Source organism: Monodelphis domestica, chromosome 4 (assembly GCF_027887165.1).
Source record: "Monodelphis domestica isolate mMonDom1 chromosome 4, mMonDom1.pri, whole genome shotgun sequence".
Lineage (NCBI taxonomy): Eukaryota > Metazoa > Chordata > Mammalia > Didelphimorphia > Didelphidae > Monodelphis > Monodelphis domestica.
The window spans coordinates 34,717,480-34,723,590 of NC_077230.1; the positions used below are offsets into that span (position 1 = coordinate 34,717,480).

At 27.2% G+C, this 6,111-nt stretch overlaps 1 protein-coding gene across 1 annotated transcript in view; it reads left to right on the forward strand.

The window, feature by feature from the left end:
- Window positions 1-6,111, forward strand: part of LOC130453627 (neurabin-1-like) — a 189,704-nt gene that overhangs the window by 20,351 nt on the left and 163,242 nt on the right. The window lies entirely within an intron of this gene.

The following is a 6,111-nucleotide window of genomic DNA, read 5'->3' on the forward strand; positions in this document are numbered from 1 at the left end:
TGAATATAAAGATTATATCCAATTAATATCAATTATTAATTAATGATCATCAATTAGTAAATGTCACTAATCAATAATTGATTAATTAATGATCATCAATGTGTAATAATGAAAAATTAATAATTGGTTAATATAAATTATTTATTATAAACCACTAAATTATTGAATTATTTTATTTTTATTTATATACATTTAATTAATTTATTTATTTTTAATAAATTTTATTTTTATATATTTATATATTATTTATTAAATTGTTTATTTTAATTTATTTTAATATAATTTATTAATTCATTTAATTTAATTTTTAAAGTAAATTTAATTCAATTATTCATTAAAATAATAAATACAATATAATATTATTTATTAATTAGTGACAGCCATTAATTGATGACCATTAATTAATAACTGGCAATGATTACTATTTTTAACCATCATTAATATTAAACAATTATTGATTAATCAGCATTGATTAATAATTAATCTTAATCAATTGATCATTAATGATTATTAATGAATCTATCCATGATCATTGATTACTAATTATATTAAGTGAATTTAATGGATGGTCATTAATTAATAATTGATCATGATTATTATTCATAATAATTATTAAGTGATATTAAGTAATTATTGATTAACGAGGATTGACATTAATTATTTTATAGTCATTATTATTAATTACATCAAAAAATTATTGATTTATTTCATGAATTAATATTAACCAATTATTATTTGATAGTGTTTAATAATTAATATTAACAGATTATTGATGATCATCAATTTATCCTTATTAAATAATTGTTTAATATTAAATAATAATGATTGTGGAAAATAATAATTAATAATGATCATCAATTAGTATATGTCCCTAATTAATAATTGATTAATATTAATTATTGATTATTAAATTATTGTATTTTAGAGTATATTTAATTGATTTATTTATTTTTAAATACATTTTCTTTTTACATATGTATATATAAATATATTTTATACATTTTTAAATTTAATATAATTTATTTATTTATTTATTTAATTTAACTTTTAAATCAATTTATATAAAGTATTTATTAACTTATTAAAATAGTAAAGAATTAATAATTAAATATTGATGATATTATTACTAATTAATAACAATTGCTAATTAATTATTATTTATTAATAATCTTTTAGTATTTATTATTAATTAATTAACAATAATTAATGATTGATTCTTAATAATTATTATAAGTAATCAATATAAATTATTAATTAATGGTTGAGAATTAATAGTCAATTAATAACAATTATTAATTAATAACAATTATTAATGATAATCAATCAATAATTGATTGTGTAATAATTAAATTATTATAATATAATGTGTTATGTTGTATAAATATAATAATATGATAGGATAGGATAGGATAGGATATAATCATTATATTATAAATTTTGATTAATTGAAAATAATAATTTATTAATGATCATTAATAATTAGAATTCATTAATTAATATTAATATTTAATTAACATTAAAGGATGGTTTTAGAATATAAAGAAAAGAATGTGAGTCAATGTGCCTTGTACCACTTACCATAAACATTAATTAGGCTATAGCAAAATTGTATATACCTTTAGAATTCCTCCCATTCCATTAGGTATAATGCTGATTTTTCCCCCTCAAATTTAATCAACATACAGGAGTAAATTTGAACATATGAGATACATTGTGAAAGGAAATATTATTAGTGTGTATCTTGGGGTCTAACACTAAGATAAAAAGAATTTTTAAGGGGTGTATCAATTAATGTCAAAAGACTGATCAAGAAAACTAATTTTTCTAAATAAAATTAACACACCACTGTACTTTGAAATTATTTATATTTTGTTGCCCATGCACTTAAATTTTTTTTTATTTTTTTCAAGTAAAGATCGAATATTTTTTTGTTCAAGAAGCTTGTTGATAGCTTTTAATCTTCTCTGTGAAAAAATGATGCAAAGAAGAGTCCAGAACCTCGATTTATTTTCTTGTCAAATAGACAAAGGTAAGCTTTAACTATAAAATTGCTTATTTCATACATGTATGCCATTTTTCATCAATTTTATTTTTATTAATTTGTTTTTCTCATCAATAAACATCAAATCTAGAAAATATTAAATTATTAGGAATAATTCCCAAATGAAGATTAAGGAGTGTAAGTTTAACTGATAAATATTTTTGATATCATAACTTTTAAAATAATTTCAGAAAGGTGAGTTATAGCAATAAGGCACTATTTCCATTGATATTCTTGTCCTTGTTTAGTGAAAAATAATATGATAGAAGATGATCTAACCATACCAGATACCAAAGTGTATTATTATAAAGTACTTATCTTCAAACTAATCTATTATTGATGAAGAAAGAGTAGTGGATCCGTGGAATAGAGTAGGTACACACAATATGCACAGTAGAAATGACTTTAGTAATGTTGTGTTTCTTACATGCAAAAATCCATATGTTAGGGTCAAGAACTCACTGGGTCAAAAACTGCTGAGAAAACCAGAAAGCATTTTGGCAGAAACTAGATGTAGACCAATGCCGCACATCATGTATCAAGATAAGGTGAAAGTGGCATTCGATTTATGCATTCAGGGTAATGCCAGATTTAAATTAGGGGAAAAAGAATTATCAAATAAAGGACAGAGAACATTATAGGAGGTGCAATGGATCATTTTCATTACCTTTAAAAGTTTTCCACACAAAACCAATATAGCTAAGACTAGAGGGAAAGAAGAAAAATGGGGAAAAATTTAAAGATCTGATTAAGGCCTCATTTCTCAAAGATATAGAGCACTGGATCAACTTTATAAAGAATACAGGCTGTTCCCCAATTCATAGATCCTAAAATTATATGAATAATCAGTTTTCAGATGAAGAAATAAAAACTGTCTCTAGCCACATAAAAAAGCACTAAATCACTATGAAGAATACAAATTTAAACAACTCTTACTTTTCATGCCTATCAAATTTTCTTAACGAGACAGGAAAGGAAAATGAAAAATGTTGGAGGTGATGGGGGAATATTTGAGACACTAAGGTACAGATGGTGGAATTGTGAACTGATTCATCTATTCTAGAGAAGAATGTGGACATATGATCAAGGAGCTATACAATTGTGCATATTCTTTGACTTGGCAATATCACGACTAAGACAGTATCCCAAAGAGATTAGAAATTTTTAAAAGATGAAACAAAAATACCTATATGTACAAAATAATTTATGGCACTTCTTTTTTGTGTTGAAGAACTTAAAATTTCAGGGATAACATTCAATTGTGAAATGGCTGAAAAATTTGTGGTATGTGATTGCAACAATATTATTGTGCTACATGAAATGATGATTAAGATGATTTCAAAAAACCTGGAACACTTGTATGAACTGATGCAAAATGAAGGGAGCAGAAGCAGAACAATGGGTGCATGAACAGCAATGCTATGCAATGATCAACTGTAAATGACTTTGCTATGCCCAGAAATACAAAGATTGAAAGACAGTTCTGAAGAACTGAAAAATGTTATCCACTTACAGTGGAAAAGGTGATGGAATCTAAATGCAGAGCAAAACATATTTTTTTACTTTATTTTCCTTTTTTCCTGGTATGTTTTATTTCTCAACATGATGAATAAGGAAGGAAATATTTTTTACATGACTGCATATGTATAATCTTATCAAATTGCTTACCTTTTTAATGAGGTTGGAGACCAGGGTGAGCAGGAAAGAATTTGGAACTTAAAATAGATTTTATATGTCCTTAGAAAAAATTTTAATCATTAAAAATATTTTAATGTGCTTATATGCTGAAAGGTAGAAAGTTCAGCAAAATCATTGGTCTAGGGCAGACTGTAAACAGAGTCAGATATATATATATATATATATATATATATATATTTATATATATATATATATATATATTGCTAATTATTAAGGAAAAGATACCGGTAAAGTATAAGTGGATGGCTTATAATTCCATTTCAAAGCTAGAGTGGCCAGGCCAACTGTACTGGGAGGAAATTTTATTCTTACTGTTGCTTCAGATGTTTTAGGCTTTCATTATTATTACTATTATTATTTTTGTATTTATAGGTGACAACGAACTGGGGCTTTGTACTTGTATCTTCTTTGATCCAGCAGATGAGGATGGAAAGGAACCAGGGGTTTTTATAACTGAAATTATTGAAGGAGGTGCAGTTCACAAACTTGGATGGTGAGTTTGGTTTTGTAATTTTATAAGAATTGACTTTGTAGGGAGGATTTAACATCATTCTAAAAAGGGTTAATATTGTAAACATGGAAAGTGACTACACAAATAAAATCTCTGAAAAATACAGAAATATCAACTTTAAAAATATTGTCATGACCAAGCTAGTAAGGAAATGGAATTGGCTTGGAAACAAAGATTCTATAATTCCACTCCAACTAGGTCTGTAAACTATGACTTTATTCTTGATCATTGAGAAGGTCTTTAATAATTGCCATAATGAGCCCATTGTAAATATGTGCCCAGCTATTTCCAAATCAGGTCAAATTAACAAGTATTTATAAATCTATACCATTCCAGAACCTGTGCTCTCCATGAAGGGATATAAAGAAAGTGGGAAAATAGTTCTTGATTTGGAGAAATGAAAAACTGAATTGACTAGGCAACAAACAAATTACTATTGTGTGCAGAAAAGATCTATACTAAATAAATGTGAGAAAATCTGGGTGTGGGGGATACTTTGGTTGTATTAGAAAAAATGGTATCCATGAGACACTGGCAACTATCTTCAGAGATTATTGAAATTTGACTATACAATAAAATAATTCCTGAATTGAGAGAGGGCTTCCTAGATATAGGAATGTAGGAATATACATTTAAAATATTACTATAAACTGCCCAAAGTGAATCCTTGAGAAAGGAAAAAAATAAGAAATGCAAATAGGTTGCCAAATCATAACTTTAACCTTGTAAGAATTTACTATGCAACTGAGGTCAAATGGTACCCTCTATGTCCTTGCTCATGATGTAATTTTGGACTTTAAAATGGAATTCTTCCTGAGATGACACTCTGTTACATAGAACTGAAAGCAAAAAACGCCATCAGGCTTTCTGTTTCAAAGCCTGAGGCTCATTACTTCTTCATCCCCAACTCACTTAGCCCAGATGGTTTTAGAATTTTTTCCTGCTTCCTAGATTGTAACAGAATTGATTTCTTTAGCTGCCCATCCTGAATATCCCAAATAAATGGTGGAAATTTTCTCCTCTTAACCTCCCAAAGTTGTTTTCTTTTCCTCAGTTTCTATGATGACATTTATCTGTTTATTATCACCCAAGGTCTCTACAATAAAAATATCAACTAGAAGTTTCCGTCTGAATTATCCTCTCCTTACTCAGTCTTCAGTCAGTGGGGGCATTGTCTGATACCTCAGAAGAATCATTTGTTTTAGTTTCTGCAGATCCTATTGACTTTCTGAAGAATATTAAAATTGAAACAATACTCTGATAATTGTTTGGAGGAGGGCATCTGTGTTTGTGGATGATTTCTCTTGGATCCTTCTCACTGTGTTTTCCAAGATCTGCCAAAGTCCCATCCTTTTTCAATCTCATTTCATTATTGAGACTTAGCCAGCTGGAAAGGCTTGGAGTACAGACCCAGTTATGAACACTAATCATCCTTGAAGCCCACTTAAAAAAAATCCAGGGAAGAATCCCCAGACAGGCTGCAGGGTAATGAAATTATTGAGACACACCAGCCCTCTAAGTCTTCTGATTAATTTGTAGAGAAGTGGTGACTGAAAAATTTGTAAGTGGCAACCATTATAGTAATGGTATGATGAGTCATTGAAGTCTATCTCTTAAATTAGTACCATATCTTCTAATCATACACATGCATTGGACTTTTAGGTCATAAAAATCTTCAATGTAATTTTAATTACTATGCAATTCTATTTTTCAGTATCCGTGTATTTGACCAGATTATTAAAATAGGTGACATCAATCTAATTGGATTGGATGAAGCAGAAATCATCTCAACTTTTAAAAAAATGGACGATTCTCCTTTCCAGTAAGTAAATTTTCCCACATTTCTTTAAGATGCAGAGAT